The sequence below is a fragment of the Gymnogyps californianus genome, unplaced genomic scaffold (assembly GCF_018139145.2).
Source record: "Gymnogyps californianus isolate 813 unplaced genomic scaffold, ASM1813914v2 HiC_scaffold_67, whole genome shotgun sequence".
NCBI classification, from domain to species: domain Eukaryota; kingdom Metazoa; phylum Chordata; class Aves; order Accipitriformes; family Cathartidae; genus Gymnogyps; species Gymnogyps californianus.
Window position 1 is genome coordinate 133,379 of NW_026114460.1, and position 24,075 is coordinate 157,453.

Here is a 24,075-nt window from a genome sequence, read left to right on the forward strand (position 1 = left end):
GGGGGAACGACAGCCCGGGATGGGGAAAAGTAAAGACCAGCCCTCTGCTCTAGCCCAGGCAGAGCCCGTGCTTGCAGGCTCCCAAGAGGAATGGGGTCTCTCACTTGCTCAGGGAGCGGCGGCTGCCGGCACGCAGGGGGATGCCAGGAGGAAGGGGGGGCACGCGGCAGGCCGGCAGGCAGTGACCCACGTGCTTCAGCTGTGGCCCTTTGAGCGGCTGCGTGCAGCGGCACCGCGTTCCAGAGTTGGCAGCCTGGGTCGCTCCGGCCTCCATCCGACAGGGCCTTTCCCCTGGGCAGCGAAACCTGCGAGCGGCTGGAGAAGCTGGCAGGGAGCAGGCAGGGCTGTGCCGGCCGCTGGCTGTGGGGTGAGCAGGGACAGGGCCTTGGGGAGGGGGCCACCGGCTACGAGATTGCTCGAATGGGCCCCATGGGATGGGGTGCAACCGGCAACGGGGCTGTGGGGACAGGGAGCCACGGGGCTGTGGTGCCACCAGGGATGGGAGCCTGGGGAGAGGGGGAGACCGGGGTCATGGGAGGAAGGGAGGGGGCTTGGGGGTCTAGTGGTCCGTGGGTGATAACGTTTGCCGGCCTCCGTGTAAATGTGTCCCCGGCTGCTGAAGCCCGAGTCGTCTCAGACACGCTTACAGGGCTTGGCCTGCACGGTGCTGAACGGTTGCCAAAAAAAGGTGGAGTGAAAAAACTACCATGGCCTGAGAAGACGGTGGTTCCACCTGATTACACAGCATCATGGATCCTCCGGGGACGGAGGGAGGGAGGGCAGGCGAGGCTGGCACGCAGGGACCTGGCTTGCGGCAGGCAGGGTGGTGGCACCCAGTGCCTAGCCGATGAGACTGGGCCTGGCCTCGAGGGGCTGCGGGAACCGGCACGCGGGGCAAGACCCTCTCCCTGCGCCCCGACAAACACGCCGAGCACGTGGAGGTGGAGATAGAAGAGGCTTTATTGAGCGGGGCGGTCAGAAGGGCAGCAGCCCCTCACTGACCACGGGGAGGATCTTTCCCAGTGCATGCGCCAGGTCGACGTAGGTCTCCTCACACAGCACACGCAACAGCAGGCGGTAGAAGAGCTCGGGGTCGAACCAGGAGGCGTAGAGCACCGCAGCAGCCAGAGCGAAGCCGATGGCCAGCTCCAGGCTGACCAAGAGCAGGCAGAGTGTCCTGCGGGGCAGAAGAGGGATGGGAGTCAGGGCAGGGTGGATGCATCCCAACCCCATCTTGCCTGCGGGATGGAGGGGGCCGTTCCGGGAGCCCAGGACTGCCTCCCCAGCCGTTGCTCATTTGCTCCCTCGAGCAGGGTGGGACACGGCACTCCGCAAGCCCGGGAAAACACCCCGGCCCCAGGGAAAACCCACGCTGTGCACTGCCCATCTGCAAAGGCCACAGCCGGCCAGCAGCTCCCCAGCAGCCCGGACTTGTGAGCCCCGCCGGCTGGAGCAGGCGTCCGGCCCATCCCACCCGCTGCCGGCGGGAGCGGGCCCCAGGGCACAGGGGACCCAGTGGGGGACACTCACTGCAGCCAATAACAGGAGCCGCGTCTCCTTGCCAGCATCTCCTCTCCTGCAGGTCAACACAGGAGCAAGGACACTTGTCAAGCGCTGCTGCACGCCCGGGAACAGCTGGAGTTGCACGGTGCCCCTGGCCCGTGTAGCCCATGCGTGGCTGTGGACCTCCATGGGGCCCCTCTCCCCAGGGAGACCCACGCTGGCGGGGCAGGGGCTGGCACAGGCTCTCTCCCTTACCAGCTGCGCTTCCACCACCTCTCGTAGCGCACGTAGCACCCACTCGTAGCGCACGGCCGGGAGCGACCGCGGGCACTGCGTGTCGGCGTCTCCCCGCGGGGTTTGCCTGTTCCTTGACCATCCGGCTGCCACAGCTCCCCAGCCCAGGAGCAAGCAGGAGCCAGGCTGCTGCTGGAGTTGCTGCTGCTGTAATGCGTAAGCTGTCACACGTGAAGTAATCTTATCTTGTGTGTATCTAGAGGATTACAAAAGGACGCGGATCACTTCAGGATGGTCCGGAGGCCGTAATAGCTGGTGCATCTTGAAGGAGGACGCAAACAGACAGTCGTTAATCAACTTCACGTAGAGAACTTTGCAACAGACTCAGCAGTATTGTGGAGTTAAGTTAGCCTTCAAATGAACTGTCTCATTAGAATACTTAGAATCTACTCTGGGGGTTCCGCTGGCCAGGCGCCCATGCCGCGTGTGTCAGGGCTAACGGGGCACCCGCTGTTTAATGGGGTGCCCGGTGCTGACGGGGCAGGCCAGCTCTCCCACAGCCGAGGTGCCCCACGGGGACGTACCGGCAGCTCTTCCAGCCCAAGCAGCTGATCACGGGCAAGGAGGATGCGGCCAACAACTACGCCTGTGGGCACCACACCATCGGGAAGGAGATCATCGACCTGGTCCTCGACCGCATCCGCAAGCTGGTGGGTACAAACCCTGGGTGGGGCTGGGTGCCGGCGCAGCCGGTGGGAAAGGGGAACCTTCGGTGGGACCGGGGGCGGCAACGAGGAGCCAGGCTGTGCCTCCAGGGCCGGGGGCGTTTCATGTTCTTGTCAGCCTGGCAGCCTGCAGCAGGTCGGGGCTCCCTGGGGGGTCTGGATCCCGTGAGTGGAGATCAGGGTCAGCCCCTTCCCCTCCCCACGGGCTGACTCCCCTGCCTCAGGACCCTGCAAGCCCACCGCAGCTGCCAGCCCAGGACCTGCACCCAAGGGTGGAGCGTGCCTGGGGCGAGATGGGCTTGGGGGAGGCTGGCTCCTTTCTGCCCTTGGGAAAACCTTATTTAACCCTTTTTCAGGGTCATGTGAGGTTTCTCCGTGATCTGGGCTCTGATCCTTCTTGAACCAACTGCTTATGAGCAGCGGTGCCGAGGGTTTAACTCGTGCTGGGGCAGCTCATGCCCTGGGAGGGGAGTGCTGGTGCCCGGCAGACCTCGATGGCTGCCAGCCTCCTGCCCAGGCGGTGCCCCCAGGATGGCGGCTCTGGACCCCAAACACGCTCCTGGAAAGCACCGTGGGTTTCCTCGTCCCCAAAGCAGAGCGCCTGGGTCATGCTGGGCGCAGGCGCCGCACGGGCCGGCTCCTGCAGCAGGAAGGAGCCGAGCGTGCCCCCCAGTCCCTGCGGGAAGGGCCCCTTTCCCAAGGGCCGCTCGTGCCGATGCACAGGGCCCTGTGCTGGAAGCGGAGCTGGGGCACTCGGGCAGGTGCCTGCCCCTGCCTGCGTCCCCGAGCCAGAGTCCCCAGAGGCCCGAGATCCAGGGCTGGGTATTTGCCTTCCTGGGCAACTCGGTACGCAGCTTAAATTCACAACTGCTGACAGATCGCTCTTTGTTTTCTCTTCCCTTCTTCCAGGCTGACCAGTGCACGGGGCTGCAGGGCTTCCTGCTCTTCCACAGCTTCGGGGGTGGCACCGGCTCCGGCTTCACCTCCCTGCTCATGGAGCTCCTCTCCTTCGACTACGGCAAGAAGTCCAAGCTGGAGTTCTCCATCTACCCGGCCCCGCAGGTCTCCACGGCCGTGGTGGAGCCCTACAACTCCATCCTCACCACCCACACCACCCTGGAGCACTCCGACTACGCCTTCATGGTGGAACAACGAGGCCATCTACATCTGCCGCCGCAAACGTGGACATCAAGCGGGCCCACCTACACCAACCTCAATAGGTTGATAGGCCAGATCGTGTCCTCCATCACGGCCTCCCTGCGCTTCGATGGGGCCTCTGAACGTCGACCTGACGGAGTTTCCAGACCAACCTGGTGCCGTACCCCCCGCATCCACTTCCTGCTGGCCACCTACGCCCCCGTCATCTCGGCCAAGAAGGCTTACCACGAGCAGCTCTCGGTGGTGGAGATCACCGGCGCCTGCTTCGAGCCAGCCAACCAGACGGTGAAGTGCGACCCACGGCACGGCACGGACACGGCGTGCTGCTCTGCTTGTACCGCGGGGACGTGGTGCCCAGGGATGTCAAGGCTGCCATTGCTGCCATCAAGACCAAGCGCAGCATCCAGCTCGGGGACTGGTGCCCCAGCGGTTTCAAGGTGGGCATCAACTACCAGCCGCCCACGGCGGTGCCCGGCGGGACCTGGCCAAGGCGCAGCGTGCTGTGTGCGTGCTGAGCAACACCACGGCCGTGGCCGAGGCCTGGGCCCGCCTGGACCACGAGTTTGACCTGACGTACGCCAAGCGGGCGTTCGTGCCCTGCTACGTGGGGGAGGACATGGAGGAGGGGAGTTCTCGGAGGCGTGGGAGCACATGGCTGTCCTGGAGAAGGATTACGAGGAGGTGGGGGCCGACAGCGTGGAGGGGCGAGGAGGAGGGCGAGGCATACTGGTCCCTGTGCCTTCTGTCTGCTACACCACGGTGCTGTTCACTGGAATTGCTCCTTCCAGTCTGGCCTCGTTTCTTGTCCCAGCACAATCTGCCTGGCGGTGACCTGGGGGACGTCCCAGGGGAGGGGGGGTCCTGGCTGAGCTGAGCTGGCCTGGGCTGGCTGCCCGGCCCTGCTGCCAGCTGGCCCAGGGGCTGTGCTGGGGGGCTGGGGGGCTGCGTGGGACTGGGTCCCTTGGCTGGGTCCTGTGCTCTCGGCTGGCTGTGCCCTGCTGGGCTGCCTGCCCTGGGGGGGTTCATGTCCCCCCCGCTATTGTCCCCAGGGGTCCCTGTCACATGGGTGGGTACCAGGCGGGGTGAGGAGCCCTGGGAACAGCCCCAGGGAGGCTGGGAGCCCCCGGTGCCCGAGGAGGGGCTCACCCTGCAGCCCTGGGAGGGAGCGGGGCGTGCAGCAGGATGGGGCTGGGGGATGCCCGGGGATGTTGGGCTGGGCCCGGGGGAGGCACCGGAGCCACTGGGGAGGGCAGCGCGGCAGGCACCGGGCTGCGCTGGGGAGGGAGCGGCCGCAGAGCGGGGAGGGACCGGGGGATGCCGCGGGGGGCCTGGGGAGGGAGCGGGCGTGTACTGGCGAGGGGCTGGGATGCGCCCAGCAGCCGCTGGCAAAAGCATCGGGGGTGCACGGGGAGAGGCGGGGCGCTGGGGAGGGCCCCGGGGTGGGGGACTGGGAGGGACGGGGAGAGCAGGGCTCTGCAGCAGGGCGGGGCACCGGCAGGGGCATGGCGGGGTGGGGGCACTGGGAGGGTACTGGGCCGAGCACTGAGGGGGAGATGGGGCCGGGCAGGGCTGGACCCCCCGGGGGAGGAGCGTGGCCCAGCCCCGGAAGGGGCAGCCCTGGGTGCCCCCGTTCCTGCACAGCCCGGCCAGGACCAGCCCCCTCCCGCAGGCCCCCAGATCCTGGGGGGCCCCACCCGCGCCCTCTCCCACCGCCCCGGGGCTGCGGGGCTGCCGTGGCTTAAGGGGCCGTGCCGTCAGTGTGGTCTCCACTGTCCCTCGGCTAGTTCGGCTCAGCCGTTCCGGCCGTGCCCCTCGCAGCTTCTTGGGCAAATTAACCCTCTGCCAGCCAAGGCCAGGCCGGGGCCGTGAGCCCACTGCAGCCCCCCGGACCCCCCACTGGGACACGCTCCTCCCCGGGGGTCCACTCCCCATCCCCACCCCGCTGCATCCCCCACTCCCCATCCCGCTGCATCCCCATCCCATCGGCCGCGGGCTCCCGCAGTGCCAGCCTTGACCCACGGGGATGGGCGCCCGGCCGGCAGCCCCCCCCACGGCCGCGGTGCCGCGGTTGCTCCCGCCGTGCGCTACGAGTGGGTGCTGAGAGTGATGCCCTCTTTGCCCGGGGCCGGAAAGGATGGCGTTACTTTTCTTCCTAGCAGCTCTCATGGTGCTGGGTTTTAGATTTGCGAGCAAAACAGCGTTGATAGCCCCCCAGCATTTGAGCTGTTGCTGACCAGTGTTTGCACAGCGCCAAGGCCGCCTCTGTTTCTCAGTCTGCTCCCCCAGTGAATAGCCTGGGGGATGTGCAAGAGGTTGGGAGGGCACACAACCCCTCCCAAGGCAAATGACCCAAACTAACCAAAGAGATAGTCCATGCATCTAATGTCTTGCCCAGCAGTAAAAAGGGAAAAGAGGGGGTTTAGGGAAGTCAGCTAGCTTTTGCACGGGAAGTGGCTGGGCATCAGTCTACCCGTGGAAGCTGCTGAGCGATGGAAGGCTCGTTCTCCAGGCCGGGTGGAAGTGGGCCACTGCAGGGAGCAGCTGGCTCCGGGCATGCTCGGACTCCACCTCCAGGCTGACCTGCAGGGCACGCAAGCTGGAAACGAGGGGGTCAGGCAGGACCCGACGTCGATCTGCGCTGTGGCTCCGCAGACTGGTGGTGGCCTTTCAGAGGCCTCCCTGGACTCATCGGGGAGTGCTCACAGCCTTTTTGGCAAAGACTCTGTGAGCGCTTTCCAAGTCGGCCCCTTTTCCGACAGGTCTTGCCTCGGGTTTTCTGACACAGAGGCACTCCTTGGCTCTGCGCTAGGACTCAGTGTTCATGCAGAACTGTCGAGGGGGCAGTCTGCATGGGGTGGTCCTCCAGCCTGAAGGGACCTGCACACGGGGCTGCTTGATCCCAGCGCTGGGAGCCTGGGCAGCACTGGGGTCCCCGCTCCCAGGCCAGTCCCGCAGGGCTCCGTGCAGTACCCACACGCCCGGCTCCCTGATGCCCGCCCCAGCGGGCTGCGCACAGCGCTCTCACAGCTCAGTCCTGCAGGCTGCCGCACGCCCGGGAGGTGGCTGAGGAGCCTGACGAGGGGCTGAGGGACGAGCCCGGGTCTCTGGGCTTGTCTGCAGCACCTGCACCCTGGCTTTCGGGGGGAGCGCTTAAAGCAGCACTGCCTCTGGACTCACCCCCGTGGAACTACAGCCTGTTCTGAAGCACCGCAGGTCACTGCCATCAGCAGCTGGCAACGCCCGAGTGCAAAAAGGCAATTCCCTGCTCTAATTCACTGTTAAAACTCCCCAAATTCTCCCAACACTCTCTTCCTGCCCAGAGCGCAGCGCATGCCACCGCCTGGCACAGGAGGAGGTGGGTAACGGCACAGCAGCTTGCTGGGGCAGCCACAGGAGGTGCTGCTCTCTGTGCTGCCAGGTCCTTCTGGCCCCTTGTCTCTGGGAGCTGCAGGTGGGGGTGGGGCCAACCCACAGGGCTTCTCCCTCCCAGGCGGCACAGCAACCCCCTCCCTGGGTAGCCCTCTGAGGTCATCACGGGCATCACCAGTCGCCTCTTGTGAGGTCATAACCAGCTGCCCTCCATAAAACCCACGCTGCAGAGGCGGGCGGCAGTGCGAAGCAGAGCGCTTTCAGCAGCTAGCGGCACACGCCCAGAGAAGAGGCGCTTGGGTCTCGGGAGGAGAGCAGGCTTTTCCCTCCGCCTGGCCAGTGTGCTGGGGTTGCAGAGATGCCAGCCAGGTTGGGCAGGTGGGTGCAAGAGGGCCAGAAAGCAGGGAGGGATCAGGCCAGAAGCCTTGTGTTCTGCATCGCTTCCCGGCAGGAGCAGGCAGCCCCAGAGCATGGGGCCCATTCTAGCAACGGGCCACTACTGCTCTCCAGCCGGGCAGCCCGGCAGCCCCATTCTGGGGGCACGGCCCTGCCCTTTCTCCGGGGAGAGCCAAGCGGGGCCAGGCTGCTGCCCCTGCGTCAGGCCAGAGGTCTTTGTGTCCCAGGGGTGGTGTGCAATGGGCCAGACCTTCCCGAAGGCCCGCGGGCCCTGGGCTTGCAGCTGTGCTGAGCACAGGAACCTGGTAGCAAGCTAGCTCCCAAGCGGATCCCCGGCAAATCTGCGTCCCAACCTTGGGCTTTGGGAACAACAACGTTGCCTCTCTTTTAGACAACGCAGCACCCACCAGAAGGGCAGGAGGGTCCTGAGGCTCCTTTTCCTGCTGCTTCCCGTCCTGTCTGGTAAGCATCCCTGACCAAAAATGCTCCTCGCAGTCCAGAGGAGAGGGACCAGCTCCTGAGGAAAATAACCATCTCTTGACAATGTGACCCACAGCTGTTGTCTACTGCTGGGGCTCAACGGTGTGGGGAAAGGGAGCGTTGCGGGTAAGTGTCCCTTGTTGTGGGAAAGCCAACGCCTGCAAAGGCCGTGGCTCTGCCCTCCTGCCTGCCCTGGGAACACGCGGCGCCTGGTCCAAAATGCCCATCACCGCTGAGGCAGAGGGTGGGGGGTGGGGGGTGCCCTTCTGTTCATCCTTCAGTCTCCTTAGCGCCTGGATCGAGTTCAACACAGAGACGGATCTTCCCGAGTGACCTCCGCAGGGTGGCAGGCTGAAGCGGGGAGCACTTTGGCAGAAGGTGCCTTTGCTGCCTGCATAGCTCTCGGAGAGCCTGGGGGGTCAGACGGAGGCCCGCAAGATGCTCTGCTGAACGTGGCTGGTTAAAGAGCCCAACCTTCGGGTCAGGGTCTCTCTAAAGCGACTCGAAGCAGCAGGAAATTCTGCCAGCTCTCCCTAGGGGAGTCTCCTTTGGGAAGCCCTGGCAGTGCTCCTCGTGCTTGCTCCAGTGGAGTGTCTTTATCTTGCAGAAGATGTCAGGCCTGCCTGAAGAGGAGCTGCAGTCTCGAGGGTAAGAGCGCTTTCTTGCCAAGGAACGCGCTCTGGGGAGCCGTCTCAGCTGGCTTCCTGCTGCCTGCGCTCACTCGCCTCGCGTCCAGGGCTCCTGACCTTCCCCGTCTACTACCTGCGGTGGTGGAAGGGAGCCATTTGTAAACCAGAGGAAGGAAAGGGGCTGGGGGACGGGGGGTGACCCAAGCCCATGGGACCCTTCTCTGCACGGCGTTTGGAGCCTGCCTGCAGGGGCTGGGCAGCTGCTGGACAAGACCTGCTTTCCCTTTGCCTCCAGGAACTCCCAGCCTTGGCTGGAGCAGATGCGGCAGCTCAAGGAGACAGCGGCTCAGGTGTCTGCTGCGAGGGGGAACATACTGCAGGCAGTGAGAGAGGTCCTCGGAGACCACGGCGTCCAAGAGGAGAAGAGAGAGGTAAAGGTGCTGCAGGTGGATCAGAGACCTCGCTACTTTTCCGGGCTCCCTCCTGTTGCTTCCTCTTGGCACTCTCAAAGTCGGCACCCTTTCCGGCACCTCTTGCCTTGGGTTTTCTGACAGCGGCAGTGCTTGGCTCTGTGCCAGGACTCCGTGTTCGTGCAGAACTGCCCGCGCGTGTGTTTGTGTTCACTGCCATCTCTCCGTTCGCAATTTTTCCCCAGGAAATTCTGCAGTTGACCCAGGCGGCAATTAAGAAGGTGCTTGAAAACTACCACCAGATGCCTGACTGGGCTCTGGAAGCCATAGGTATGCAGACAGAAAGTCTCACTGCCCTCGCTTTGTGTATGGCGCTCCCCCAAGGTCTGCCAGGCTCTGCTTTCGAGCCTGAGAAATACAGCCTAATGCACTGCTTCGACTCCTAATCTTCGGCCACCTTCACGTCAGGCGCCGCCATTGACAAGGAGAGGACATCCAAGACTTATGGTGGGCAAGGCAAGAAGACCTGGTGGCTTCCGCCATTCGGCTTTTCTTCTGCAAACCCTCCAGAGACAATCTTGCAGGTATCACAGGAGAAATCCTGACTTGTGGTTCACCTCCTTGCTTTCGGGTTGGCACACCAAGTGCACAGCACTTCCCTTCAGCCCGGCCGTATCGCTCAGCCTGCAGCCTGCCTCGCATTCCTGTGATCCCTGCGATCCCTGACGGCACTGCCCTCCCTTCAGGAGGGGGACCGAGCTAAACCCAGCTGCTGCGACCTGCCCGCCACCCTTAGCCACCTTTGTCCTTGGCAGCCCTTTGGCTTCCTTGCCACTGATGCTCAGGGCTTTCTGGTTTCAGCCCCGTATTGCCCCTGGCGACTGCTGGCCTTTCCAAGGATCTCGGGGCCACGTGGTCATCCGGCTGCCTGAGCAAATCTGGCCAACGGCTTTCACCATCTGGCACATCTCCGCGGCAGTCTCTCCTTCCGGGGAAGTCAGCAGCGCCCCCAAAGAGTTTGCTGTCTCCGTAAGTCTTTGCCTTGCGCTTCGTGGGGGGGCCCGGCCCCAGGGAAAAGCCGTACCAGAGACGTGCTTCTCGCGGCGGCTTCTCTCAGACATCTCTCTGGGGCTGGCTGCTGCAGAGCACCGCATCCCTTGGGGGGCCACTGGGGGCGCGTGCGGGTTCTGTGCCTCTGGGGCCTTCTTCTCGGCTTCATGGCCAAGGATCCCGGAGCACGCGCTCAAGCCACCCTGACCCAGAGTCCCCCTAAGCTGTGCTAGACTGCCGCTAGAGCCAGGGCAGGTGGGGAAGGGTTCCCGGCTTTGGCCTCAGCGTGCCCTTTTTCTGGTGCCCTGCTCGAGCCTGACCTGCTCCCTTTGTCTCTCGTCTTGGAGGGAGTGGATGAGGCAACGGCAGAAACTCTCCTGGGGACATTCACCTACGACGTGCACAAGGAGATCGCTCAGACGTTCCATGTGCAGGTACGGCAAGAGCTGTGAGCAGGATGTCCGGGAAGAAGGCAGGGCTGTCCGCAAGTCCTTGGAGGAAAGAGTGCGGAGGATCGCCCAGCCAGCCTCTGCTCTGCCACGCTCCTTGCTCCTGCGGGGAAGACGGCAAGAGGAGGGCAAATGGGGCTCTGCTCTGCTGGCCGAGGCAGCTGCCCCACCTTTGCAAGGGCTTTCCTTTTCCTTCGGGTAGCGCAGAGAAAGCAGCAGTGGGAAGGGAAACAGTCCCCTCAGGGGAGCCTTTGCCTTCTAGGCACAGAGGGCTCCTCCGTGGCCCTGGCAAAGGGGGGTCTGGTTGCCCGTGCTTCCTCCTTCGTCAGGGCTGCCGTTTGGGCCTCAGCGGGGGGAGCGCGGGCAGAGGGGGCTCCGGCGATGTGCGGGGGCTCTGGCCACCTGCGTAATGATGGTTCCCTCCATTTCTGTACAGAAGGAGCTTCCCAGGACCTTCCGCTACATCAAATTCCGGGTGCAGAGCAACTGGGGAAACCCGGAGTACACCTGTGTGTACCGAGTACAGGTTCACGGGAAGACGGCGAGCCCCAACGACCACCCGCAGGCCCAAGAGCTTCTTTTGGAAGAAGAATAAAACAAAGATGATGTGTGGCACTTGACTTGTGTATGTTCCTTGCCAACGTTCTTCCAGGGAGCTTCCAACAGCTTGCGCCACGAGTCGGGAAGGGACCTTTCTCCCTCAGGAGAAGGATGCTCGTGGTCCAGGCAGCAAGGGACAGGGCAAGGGAATGGGGCTTGAAGGAGAAGCCCCCGATGGTCCAGCTCCAGTTTCCGCAGACCAGGGTGGCTCACCAAAGCTCCAATGTCCCTAGGAGAGCAGAATCGCAGGCCCGGGAAAGCTGTCCCGCGGGCAGAGCAGAGGAGTGAAGCAGGCCTGTCTGCAAGGCCCTGTGCCCTCTCTCCTTTCCCAAGCAGTGCCGGGCGGCACGGAGGGCTTGGGGCCATCCTGGCTCCCGGGTGCCCCTTCTCACTGGAGCTGCTTCATGCAGGAGAGGGGCTTCCCTCGGGGGTCCCGCACTGGCTGGCCTCCCCCTGGCTCTGCAGGGTGATGGGCAGGGGAGCCCTTCTTCAGGCAGGCCACATCAACGTGCAGCACGTGTCTGAGCGGAGAGGCCAGCAGAAACACAGCTCGGAGGCACCGAGGTCAGCCTCTCTGGCTGCACACCCAGCTCCCTGTTCTCCAGGCCCAGCACCCTGCCTTGCAGTAAAGGCAGGGCTTTTCGCAGCAGCCGCAGGAGAAGGCTGCCCTTCCTCTCAAGGTTGTTCCAGCCAAAACGCCCCAGCCAGTTCTCAGTCAGTACTCTTGAGTATCTTCATATTCATACAGCCACTGACACAGACAGTGGGACTGAGTGCACCCTCAGCAAGTCTGCAGGGGACACCAAGCCGAGTGGTGCAGCAAACCTCATGAAGTTCAACAAGGCCCAGAGCAAGGTCCTGTACGGGGCTCAGGGCCATCCCCAACAGCAGTACAGACTCGGGGATGAATGGAGTGAGAGCAGCCCTGCGGAGAAGGACTCGGGGATCCTGGTGGATGACAAATTGGACATGAGCCGGCCATGTGCGCCTGCAGCCCAGAAAGCCAATCGTGTCCTGGGCTGCATCCACAGAAGCGTGGCCAGCAGGTGGAGGGAGGGGATTTTCCCCCTCTGCTCCACTCTCATGAGACCCCACCTGCAGTACTGCATCCAGCTCTGGCCTCCTCAGTACAAGAAAGACATGGACCTGTTAGAGCGGGTCCATAGGAGGCCCACAAAAATGACACAGACGTGGAGACTCTATGGATCGCCACAAAAAGAAATAATTTGCAGTTTCGCGATTAACTTTCGTATTGGTTTGAGTTGGTTTCACTGAGTGTTATTACTTTTTTTTTCCTAAAATATTGAATCCTTGTGCTTGTTAGATCCCGTGGAATGTTCTCCTGGCTTTTCTTTTGTTTCTTGGCAAGTCAATGAAGAGGGGATATTTGCTACCTAATTTGGGGGGAATTTCACACGCTTTCAAAGGAACACTTGGAATTTCCAGAGGTTGGCTTCGCGGTACACCAATTATCTTCTGAGAAAAGCTGACGGAAATATGGCCCGAGTTGGAGATGGCTGAGAAAGTTCTTACTGCCATTGCTACAATACTGCACCGTTCATCCCAAGGCGTCAGAAATCCTTCATGTAAAAATTATGAGATCTGAAGACAGATGGCGTGGCTGACCCGGTTCCATTCACCGTCACTCACATCACGTGGCGCTAACTCACTCCTGCCTCTGCGTGTAGTATTTTGTGAAGGCAGTTAGTGCTTGGCAAGAAATCTCTCGAGCATGAAAGCAGAGGAGTTTCCTTTCAATCACAGAAAGGGGAGAAACGTATCCTAATCTTAGCGTTTGGGTTTAAATTAGGTTTCAAATCCCTGGATTGTAAATCAATGTCCTTTGACAGTTTTTAGCTGTGATTTTTATCGGTGGCGGCAATAGAGGAGATCATCCCCCCATCTGCTTACAGGGACCTGCATCGGTAAATACCTGGAACACTTCACAGAGTACGATCTTCAAATGCTCTCTTAAGCCATCATAGCAGCTATCTCTACACGTTAGTTGAAATAGATATAAATGGCCTCCTAATGTCAGGTATACTAATTCCCGTTATTAATATTTCTAAGTGCTTGAGTTTGGGGCTTTGCTATCCAAGGCAGTGGCGGGTTTTGAAGACTGCTGTTCTATTCCCTGTGAAGCAAATACAACAGGCGTTCTCCTGAGCACTGTCAGGGCTCTCCATTCTTCACGAAGAATAGTTGTTCCCTAAGTAACTTATCTGCAGCTTCTTAGTCTTGGAGAGAACTAGAGAGTGCCCAGCAAGAGAGACCCAGGTCAGATGAGAGGATCCACACCACGAACTGGATGTGCCTCCTCTTCGTTTTAATAATCGTGAGGTAATTTCATACATGAGAGTCATCAGTACCATAGTTAGACAAATAAAGCATCGACGCTTGTACATTGTTCAGTGGTACTTTTACTCAGCTTTGAACTACGCTCCGTCCATTTGCCGTTCTGCTCCTTGGCCCTGAGGACTGACTCACGGTAGAGGTTTAAGCAAGTCAGGAAAATGCTCATGCCATTAGAACAGCGAAGCATATGCGAATACGGTAGGTAATGCCTGCACCGTGTTTAGCGTTTCATTGAAAAGCATGTACACCAGGCTATCATTAGAGAAGAATTGCCCCCTTTTTGTCCATTTGCTGTTTCTGTGGTCCTTCCGAAGCAGGGAATTACCAGGAACTAAACGTACGCTTCATGAAATGTAAGCGGTCATTTCCTTTTCCCTGTGGTGATACCTACAGAAGGCCTTTACCCTGAGGAAGGAACAAAGAGTGGCATAGGAGCAGAACTATTCCCTCTCAGTTCAAAAGATGTAAAATTCCAATGGCTCGGTTTTAGAACGGAAATCCACTAAAAGCATACGGAAGAAAGGGCCTGAGATCATGAAAGCCTGTGTAGCTGCTGAGCCTCAGCGAAGGGGAGAAATTCTGCTGCAGTATTCGTAAACTGAGCAGTGACCCAGTCAGGAATAACCGCCTTTGCCCGCTGATCCAGGTTAAGAAGATGGGGTGTCTGGGGAGAAGTGAAGGCCAGGGAGGGTGTGCAGGAGGGAACTGAGGAGACGGAGTCTGAGAGGAACTCAAAGGACTGCGGGTGTCTGAAGCGGGGAACTGAGGGGGTCGAGGTCTTCTGGGGGGAGCTGAGGGGTGTGGGCTTTGACTGAACTCCAAAGCATTACTAGGGGGAAAATGTGGATGTTCCTTTCCCTCTTAGCATGGGTCCCATGCGTACCCACCCTGGCAACTGGGATCCCATTGACACGGGAATAGCCACGCCAGCTAGGCCCCAGTCACCTCCCGGGCATCCTAAAAGCCTTGCAATGAAATGGGAAGGATGGGAGAGGCAGAAGCAGGCAAGCTGGTGCTCTTGGAGAACGGCCTATGTCTACACGCAGCCAGGCAGTAGAGGATACAGAGGGGTTTGAGCCACAGGTGTCTGAGACGGGCGACGAGGACTAGGGAAACATGAAGCAAAAAGCTGGTCTCGAACAGCAGCTCTTTGGACCCTGCCCAAGCTTGCGTGGCTGTTGCCTGCAGGAGGTGCAGGTTTAGCCGGGCCCCTGGCTGTCGTGTTGCCTGGGGCTGTTGGGGTTATAAGCCACAGGAATCACAAAGACAGGTGCAAAATCCCGCTCCGGGGGTGGGTTTTTTTCTTAGTTGCAATTTTAAAAAGAAAACTAGGATTGCAAAACTTGGTAAAAGAATGTTAAACTCCAACCTGTTTGTGCCAGACGGGTTTCGTGGATGTGCTGACTTCTTCTGGATGCACAACCCTGCCCACCACGTAAGGAAGCCCAGATGGCTCAGGCAGGGCAATGCTGCCACCTTCCTGACAATATCAAACCAAAATAATTCAATCTTTTTCTCCTGCCAGTTCTTCCAGTCCAAGAATTCCTGTAGGGACACCCCCTGCCCGCAGGCTGCCGCATGGGCTTTCTCTAAAGGGGGTGAAGCAGCAGCAGGGCCCTGGCTTGTGCATCTCCCGTCAGCCAGATCCCTCAGCCCTCGTGGGTGCCTCCCAGCTGTGCCCGTGCACTTCTGTATGTCCAGTTGCCTTAAGTATTCCACTCCATCCCAGCGGGTGTTGCTGGGACCCACCTCCGCCAGCAGCACGCTGTTGTGCTCGAGAGCCCCAGCCATCTCCTGCTGCGAGGTGTCCAAGCGCACGAGGACCTGCCCGAACTGGGTGGCTGGGAGGGAGGATGGGCAATGGGGGATGGGGGTGTTTGAGGACGTATAGGGGGGTGGGGGATGGGGTGTATGAGGGAGCGTATGGGAGGGCAGGGGGTCCGTGGGATTTGGGGGGGCAGAAGGGTATGAGGGGATCAGGGCTGTATGAGAGGCCTCCTGCAACCTCCCACCTCCCTCCCTGGGATTCACTGGAACTTCCTGGTCCCCCCCAAGGGCAGCCCTGAGGCTGGCCCAGCCCCCAGCACCTTGTGGGGGTCTCTCCTGGCCACTGACCCCCGTGTCGTCCCCCCCCAGGGCAATCCCTATGTCTTCGACTGCATCTTCCCCCCAACACCACCCAGGAGCAGGTCTCCCGCGCCTGTGCCATGCAGATGGTGAAGGGTGAGGGCTGGGAACTCGGGGGGCCCTGGGGGGTCCTAACCGGGGGGGTCCTAGCTGGGGGATGCTTCTCCAGGGACCCCCAGATGGGGGGGTCATTGGAGGGTGCTGGGAGGTGACAGGGCAGGTTGGGGGGTGACGCTGGCAAGGGGAGATGTGCAGGGGGTCCTTGGGGGTGTCCAGCAGGTCTTGGGGTCTCCGCAGGACTTTGGGGGGGTCCCTGCAATCTCCAGGCATTCTGGGGGTATGTCTGAGGGGTCCTTGGGCATCGCTGGGGGTCTTGGAGGTGATGTGAGGTGCCATGGGGGGGTCAGGAAGCCCTTGTGGATCTCAGGGGAGTTCCTTGGGGTTTGGGGGGGTCTATGAGGCCCGTGAAGGTCCCGGGAGTCCTCGGGGGTTCCTGGGGGTCCCGGAGGGGCTTCTGCCCACCCTCCCCCTCCCCACAGCCGTGCTGGCCACGTACAATGGCACCATCTTTGCCTATGGGCAGACGTCATCAGGCAAGAGCCACCCCATGGAGTTGAGGGGGCCGGGGGGGCCTTGGGGAGGGGCAGCACCCCCTGGGCCCTGGCACCCCCTGGGTGCTCACCACCACCCCACCCACCCCTCAGGGCAAGCTGCACGATCCCCAGCAGATGGGCATCATCCCACGTGTCGCCCAGGACATCTTCAACCACATCTACTCCATGGACGAGGCCCTCGAGTTCCTCATCAGGGTGGGGACCGGGAGGGCCTGGGAGCAGTGGGAGGAGTGGGAGGTCGGGTCTCGACCCCACCTCCCCACCCTGACACCCCCAATTCCCTCCAACTAGGTTTCTTCCTTTGAAATGTATCTGGACACATTCCGTGCCCTGCTGAAGAGCGATCGGTGGGAGCAGTGGGAGATACTGGGTGGGTATTGGGATGCACTGGGTGCACTGAGAAGCCTGGAGGCACTGAGGAACACTGGGCGGCACTGGATGGGTAGTGGGGAGCAGTGGGAGTCAGTGGAAGGGTATGAGGATGCTGTTTACGGGGGAAGAGACTGAGAAACAGAGGCGGCCTTGGCGCTGTGCAAACACTGGTCAGCAACAGCTCAAATGCTGGGGGGCTATCAACGCTGTTTTGCTCGCAAATCTAAAACCCAGCACCATGAGAGCTGCTAGGAAGAAAAGTAACGCCATCCTTTCCGGCCCCCGGGCAAAGAGGGCATCACTCTCAGCACCCACTCGTAGCGCACGGCGGGAGCAACCGCGGGCACCGCGTGTCGGCGTCTCCCCGTGGGGTTTGCCTGTCCCGCGGCCGTCCGGCTGCCACAGCTCCCCAGCCCAAGCCAAGCAGGAGCCAGGCTGCGCATGTACTCCCAGCAGGCGCACGCGGACACTCACACACACGCGTGTGCACATGTGCACGGACGGCCACAGCGCGTGGGCTCCAGCGCCGGGCTCCAGCATCCAGCCCCCGTTTGGATCCAGCATCCAGCTGCGGGGGGGAACGACAGCCCGGGATGGGGAAAAGTAAAGACCAGCCCTCTGCTCTAGCCCAGGCAGAGCCCGTGCTTGCAGGCTCCCAAGAGGAATGGGGTCTCTCACTTGCTCAGGGAGCGGCGGCTGCCGGCACGCAGGGGGATGCCAGGAGGAAGGGGGGGCACGCGGCAGGCCGGCAGGCAGTGACCCACGTGCTTCAGCTGTGGCCCTTTGAGCGGCTGCGTGCAGCGGCACCGCGTTCCAGAGTTGGCAGCCTGGGTCGCTCCGGCCTCCATCCGACAGGGCCTTTCCCCTGGGCAGCGAAACCTGCGAGCGGCTGGAGAAGCTGGCAGGGAGCAGGCAGGGCTGTGCCGGCCGCTGGCTGTGGGGTGAGCAGGGACAGGGCCTTGGGGAGGGGGCCACCGGCTACGAGATTGCTCGAATGGGCCCCATGGGATGGGGTGCAACCGGCAACGGGGCTGTGGGGACAGGGAGCCACGGGGCTGTGGTGCCACCAGGGATGGGAGCCTGGGGAGAGGGGGAGACCGGGGTCATGGGAGGAAGGGAGGGGGCTTGGGGGGTCTAGTGGTCCGTGGGTGATAACGTTTGCCGGCCTCCGTGTAAATGTGTCCCCGGCTGCTGAAGCCCGAGTCGTCTCAGACACGCTTACAGGGCTTGGCCTGCACGGTGCTGAACGGTTGCCAAAAAAAGGTGGAGTGAAAAAACTACCATGGCCTGAGAAGACGGTGGTTCCACCTGATTACACAGCATCATGGATCCTCCGGGGACGGAGGGAGGGAGGGCAGGCGAGGCTGGCACGCAGGGACCTGGCTTGCGGCAGGCAGGGTGGTGGCACCCAGTGCCTAGCCGATGAGACTGGGCCTGGCCTCGAGGGGCTGCGGGAACCGGCACGCGGGGCAAGACCCTCTCCCTGCGCCCCGACAAACACGCCCGAGCACGTGGAGGTGGAGATAGAAGAGGCTTTATTGAGCGGGGCGGTCAGAAGGGCAGCAGCCCCTCACTGACCACGGGGAGGATCTTTCCCAGTGCATGCGCCAGGTCGACGTAGGTCTCCTCACACAGCACACGCAACAGCAGGCGGTAGAAGAGCTCGGGGTCGAACCAGGAGGCGTAGAGCACCGCAGCAGCCAGAGCGAAGCCGATGGCCAGCTCCAGGCTGACCAAGAGCAGGCAGAGTGTCCTGCGGGGCAGAAGAGGGATGGGAGTCAGGGCAGGGTGGATGCATCCCAACCCCATCTTGCCTGCGGGATGGAGGGGGCCGTTCCGGGAGCCCCAGGACTGCCTCCCCAGCCGTTGCTCATTGCTCCCTCGAGCAGGGTGGGACACGGCACTCCGCAAGCCCGGGAAAACACCCCGGCCCAGGGAAAACCCACGCTGTGCACTGCCCATCTGCAAAGGCCACAGCCGGCCAGCAGCTCCCCAGCAGCCCGGACTTGTGAGCCCCGCCGGCTGGAGCAGGCGTCCGGCCCATCCCACCCGCTGCCCGGGAGCGGGCCCCAGGGCACAGGGGACCCAGTGGGGACACTCACTGCAGCCAATAACAGGAGCCGCGTCTCCTTGCCAGCATCTCCCTCTCCTGCAGGTCAACACAGAGCAAGGACACTTGTCAAGCGCTGCTGCACGCCCGGGACAGCTGGAGTTGCACGGTGCCCCTGGCCCGTGTAGCCCATGCGTGGCTGTGACCTCCATGGGCCCCTCTCCCCAGGGAGACCCACGCTGGCGGGGCAGGGGCTGGCACAGGCTCTCTCCCTTACCAGCTGCGCTTCCACCACCTCTGGCAGCGCAGACCCCGGCGCCTCTGCCTCCTTCCTGTGCTGCCGGCTGCAGGCAAAAGGGCTCGGTTGGACGAGTTCCAGACCCCCGTGGCCATGCGGGGGTCCTTCCAAACATACACCACCCCAGGCAGGGACCCCCCTGGACACCCGTGTGGGGCGGGGGCCCCACTCACCAGGCCTCTTCCTCCTCCAGTGCCTCTTCAACTTTCCTTATTTCCTGACGCAGCACCTGCGAGAGGGAAGGGTCTGAGTCCCTGAGCCCGCTGCGGCCCTCCTCCAGCCCCCCACCCCAGGGCCCGTGGGCACCCACCCCTTTTCCCCCGGCCCTGTCGGCACTACCTTGTTCTCCTGCTCGTCCTCCCACAGCCAGGCCTTCATCTGGGGAAAGTGCTTTGCCACCTGCAAAACCACGGGTGCATCATGCGGGCGGCTGGGCTGCGACCTGGGCACCCTCGCCCCTCTCCAGCCCTCGGCCGTGCCCACTCGCTACCCCACTGCCCCAGGGCACTACTGGGAGACTGGGCGACTCACGAGGCCAGGCACAGGGAAGCGATGGACGCCCCCATATCCTGGGGAAAACGTCCTCCCCCGTCACGCTTCTGCCCGCGGCCGCTGGGCAACCGGCGCTAGGTGACCCTCCTTGAGCGGGGGGTTGGACACGACCAGGTGACCTCCAGAGGTCCCTTCCAACCTCTCAGCCCCAGCCGAGGCAGCTCTGGGACATGGGCAGAGGAGAGGACACCAACCTTACTGTTGAGCTTCTCTGTGGCATCGAGTAGGCGCTGCTGGTTCTCCTCCTGCATGCGGAAAGGAGAGCAGGGGCTCAGGGTCTGCAGCCCCAGCCCCCGCGGACCGGGAGCCCCTCCACACCTACCATACGCCGCAGGAGCTCCTTGCTGCTTGCCATTGGTGCGGAGCTCTGCACAGAATCTCTGCTGGCTCCTCCATCGGTCCCGGAGCCTCTGCTGCCTGCAGGAATGGGGAACCATCAGATTCCCTGTCACAGACATACACCCCCCGCACATGGCGCTGCCCCAGCTTCCCATGTCCCAGCGCCCGTCAGCCATCGGCACACCCGCACCCGGCCAGCGGCCCTGCACGCCCCCTCGCCCTGTGCCCGGCTCCGCCTGCGCTACCTGGGTGCCCAGGACATGGGGCGGGGGTGGAGGGGGGAACCAGGGACCTGCGCTACTGCGCCTTCCTCTGCCTTTCCCTGCAAGAGGTCTGCCTGGGAGAGAAGAGGAACGGGAACGTCTCCGGGAGGGCAGGGGCCCAATCCCTCCATCGCGGACGCCATATCCCAAAGTCCTCCCCAGCCCTGCCGCTGCCCGTGGCTGCTGGGGTGCACGGACCCAGCACTGGCACCCCGCTCCCTGACCCTGCCAGGACAGGCCTCCTTCTCCCCTGTACCTTCTGCGCCTCTTCCAGGCTGGCGGCTGCCTCCCTCTTTGCCATCTGAAAGCGCTCCTGCAGGAGAGGAGGAGAGGAGGAGCAGCCATCAGGGCACCGGGACATGCCCACGAGTGCACTCCCCTCCGCATTGTCCCCTCCCGGCTCCCCTCGGGCACTGCCTCTGCCCTCGAGTCCCCTCTCCTTCCCAGCCCTGCAGGCACTGCGGGCGGACAGAGGGACCCCCAGGCCCAACTCCGGACACGGTCCACATCTGGACATGGTCCTGAGCAACCGGCTCTAGGTGACCCTGCTTGAGCAGGGGCCTTGGACAACGCCCCCGCCCCGGGACCCCCTTCCTTTTGGTCCCCACCAGCCCCAGCAGCACCGCGTCCTCCCCACCCGGCCCTGCCTCGGCCCAGCCTACTGCCTTCCCCCCACCGCTCGCGGCCACACACAGACCCCCGGCCGCCCCTCGCCCGGCCGCCGGCTGCGGGGACCGTGGGGATCCTCTGCCCTCACCCTCCTCTCCTGTGTCAGGGGCCTTCCGCTGCACGGTGGACACAGGACAGGTCGTTGGCGAGTGCTTGCCAGACTCCTGCCCAGCAGCACTGAGGTTCTCCCCCAGATGCTCCCCTGCCTCCGGGAGCAGCCCCCTTTATACCCGCCGGGGCGCCCGTGTCACAGACCCAAGGTGACATCACAGTGACACAGCCACCGCTGCCCACTGTGACACGGCCATCACCTCCCTGGGGCTGGCGCCAAGAGCTGATGTGGGGCCCAGCCATGGGTACCGGGCAAACAGGGCATCGCTCTCAGCACCCACTCGTAGCGCACGGCCGGGAGCGACCGCGGGCACTGCGTGTCGGCGTCTCCCCGCGGGGTTTGCCTGTTCCTTGACCATCCGGCTGCCACAGCTCCCCAGCCCAGGAGCAAGCAGGAGCCAGGCTGCTGCTGGAGTTGCTGCTGCTGTAATGCGTAAGCTGTCACACGTGAAGTAATCTTATCTTGTGTGTATCTAGAGGATTACAAAAGGACGGCGGATCACTTCAGGATGGTCCGGAGGCCGGTATAGCTGGTGCATCTTGAAGGAGGACGCAAACAGACAGTCGTTAATCAACTTCACGTAGAGAACTTTGCAACAGACTCAGCAGTATTGTGGAGTTAAGTTAGCCTTCAAATGAACTGTCTCATTAGAATACTTAGAATCTACTCTGGGGGTTCCGCTGGCCAGGCGCCCATGCCCGTGTGTCAGGGCTAACGGGGCACCCGCTGTTAACGGGGTGCCCGGTGCTGACGGGGCAGGCCAGCTCTCCCCACAGCCGAGGTGCCCACGGGGACGTACCGGCAGCTCTTCCAGCCCGAGCAGCTGATCACGGGCAAGGAGGATGCGGCCAACAACTACGCCTGTGGGCACCACACCATCGGGAAGGAGATCATCGACCTGGTCCTCGACCGCATCCGCAAGCTGGTGGGTACAAACCCTGGGTGGGGCTGGTGCCGGCGCAGCCGGTGGGGAAAGGGGAACCCTTCGGTGGGACCGGGGCGGCAACGAGGAGCCAGGCTGTGCCTCCAGGGCCCGGGGGCGTTTCATGGTTCTTGTCAGCCTGGCAGCCTGCAGCAGGTCGGGGCTCCCTGGGGGGTCTGGATCCCGTGAGTGGAGATCAGGGTCAGCCCCTTCCCCTCCCCACGGGCTGACTCCCCTGCCTCAGGACCCTGCAAGCCCACCGCAGCTGCCAGCCCAGGACCTGCACCCCGAGGGTGGAGCGTGCCTGGGGGTGAGATGGGGCTTGGGGGGAGGCTGGCTCCTTTCTGCCCTTGGGAAAACCTTATTTAACCCCTTTTTCAGGGTCATGTGAGGTTTCTCCGTGATCTGGGCTCTGATCCTTCTTGACCAACTGCTTATGAGCAGCGGTGCCGAGGGTTTAACTTGTGCTGGGGCAGCGCATGCCCTGGGAGGGGAGTGCTGGTGCCCGGCAGACCTCGATGGCTGCCAGCCTCCTGCCCAGGCGGTGCCCCCAGGATGGCGGCTCTGGACCCCCAAACACGCTCCTGGAAAGCACCGTGGGTTTCCTCGTCCCCAAAGCAGAGCGCCTGGGTCATGCTGGGCGCAGGCGCCGCACGGGCCGGCTCCTGCAGCAGGAAGGAGCCGAGCGTCCCCCAGTCCCTGCGGGAAGGGGCCCTTTCCCAAGGGCCGCTCGTGCCGATGCACAGGGCCCTGTGGCTGGAAGCGGAGCTGGGGCACTCGGGCAGGTGCCTGCCCCTGCCTGCGTCCCCGAGCCAGGAGTCCCCAGAGGCCCGAGATCCAGGGCTGGGTATTTGCCTTCCTGGGCAACTCGGTAGCAGCTTAAATTCACAACTGCTGACAGATCGTTCTTGTTTTCTCTTCCCTTCTTCCAGGCTGACCAGTGCACGGGGCTGCAGGGCTTCCTGCTCTTCCACAGCTTCGGGGGTGGCACCGGCTCCGGCTTCACCTCCCTGCTCATGGAGCTCCTCTCCGTCGACTACGGCAAGAAGTCCAAGCTGGAGTTCTCCATCTACCCGGCCCCGCAGGTCTCCACGGCCGTGGTGGAGCCCTACAACTCCATCCTCACCACCCACACCACCCTGGAGCACTCCGACTACGCCTTCATGGTGGACAACGAGGCCATCTACATCTGCCGCCGCAACCTGGACATCAAGCGGCCCACCTACACCAACCTCAATAGGTTGATAGGCCAGATCGTGTCCTCCATCACGGCCTCCCTGCGCTTCGATGGGGCCCTGAACGTCGACCTGACGGAGTTCCAGACCAACCTGGTGCCGTACCCCCGCATCCACTTCCTGCTGGCCACCTACGCCCCGTCATCTCGGCCAAGAAGGCTTACCACGAGCAGCTCTCGGTGGTGGAGATCACCGGCGCCTGCTTCGAGCCAGCCAACCAGACGGTGAAGTGCGACCCACGGCACGGCACGGACACGGCGTGCTGCCTGCTGTACCGCGGGGACGTGGTGCCCAGGGATGTCAAGGCTGCCATTGCTGCCATCAAGACCAAGCGCAGCATCCAGCTCGGGGACTGGTGCCCCAGCGGTTTCAAGGTGGGCATCAACTACCAGCTGCCCACGGCGGTGCCCGGCGGGGACCTGGCCAAGGCGCAGCGTGCTGTGTGCGTGCTGAGCAACACCACGGCCGTGGCCGAGGCCTGGGCCCGCCTGGACCACGAGTTTGACCTGACGTACGCCAAGCGGGCGTTCGTGCCCTGCTACGTGGGGGAGGACATGGAGGAGGGGGAGTTCTCGGAGGCGTGGGAGCACATGGCTGTCCTGGAGAAGGATTACGAGGAGGTGGGGGCCGACAGCGTGGAGGGCGAGGAGGAGGGCGAGGCATACTGGTCCCTGTGCCTTCTGTCTGCTACACCACGGTGCTGTTCACTGGAATTGCTCCTTCCAGTCTGGCCTCGTTTCTTGTCCCAGCACAATCTGCCTGGCGGTGACCTGGGGGGACGTCCCCAGGGGAGGGGGGGTCCTGGCTGAGCTGAGCTGGCCTGGGCTGGCTGCCCGGCCCTGCTGCCAGCTGGCCCAGGGGCTGTGCTGGGGGGGCTGGGGGGCTGCGTGGGACTGGGGTCCCTTGGCTGGGTCCTGTGCTCTCGGCTGGCTGTGCCCTGCTGGGCTGCCTGCCCTGGGGGGGTTCATGTCCCCCCCGCTATTGTCCCCAGGGGTCCCTGTCACATGGGTGGGTACCAGGCGGGGTGAGGAGCCCTGGGAACAGCCCCCAGGGAGGCTGGGAGCCCCCGGTGCCCCGAGGAGGGGGCTCACCCTGCAGCCCTGGGGAGGGAGCGGGGCGTGCAGCAGGATGGGGCTGGGGGATGCCCCGGGGATGTTGGGCTGG

General features: G+C 62.9%; 1 long non-coding RNA gene and 2 pseudogenes across 1 annotated transcript; all 3 read left to right on the plus strand.

Moving 5' to 3' along the window:
• Positions 1-2,321: 2,321 nt before the first annotated feature.
• Positions 2,322-10,998, plus strand: LOC127029078 (tubulin alpha-8 chain-like; annotated as a pseudogene).
• Positions 7,790-8,504, plus strand: LOC127029083 (uncharacterized). The gene is made up of 3 exons (XR_007768123.1): positions 7,790-7,847; positions 7,942-7,991; positions 8,147-8,504. It is a non-coding gene; the product is annotated as an uncharacterized LOC127029083 (long non-coding RNA).
• A 9,996-nt stretch (positions 10,999-20,994) lies between the features above and the next one.
• Positions 20,995-23,939, plus strand: LOC127029056 (tubulin alpha-8 chain-like; annotated as a pseudogene).
• Positions 23,940-24,075: the final 136 nt, after the last annotated feature.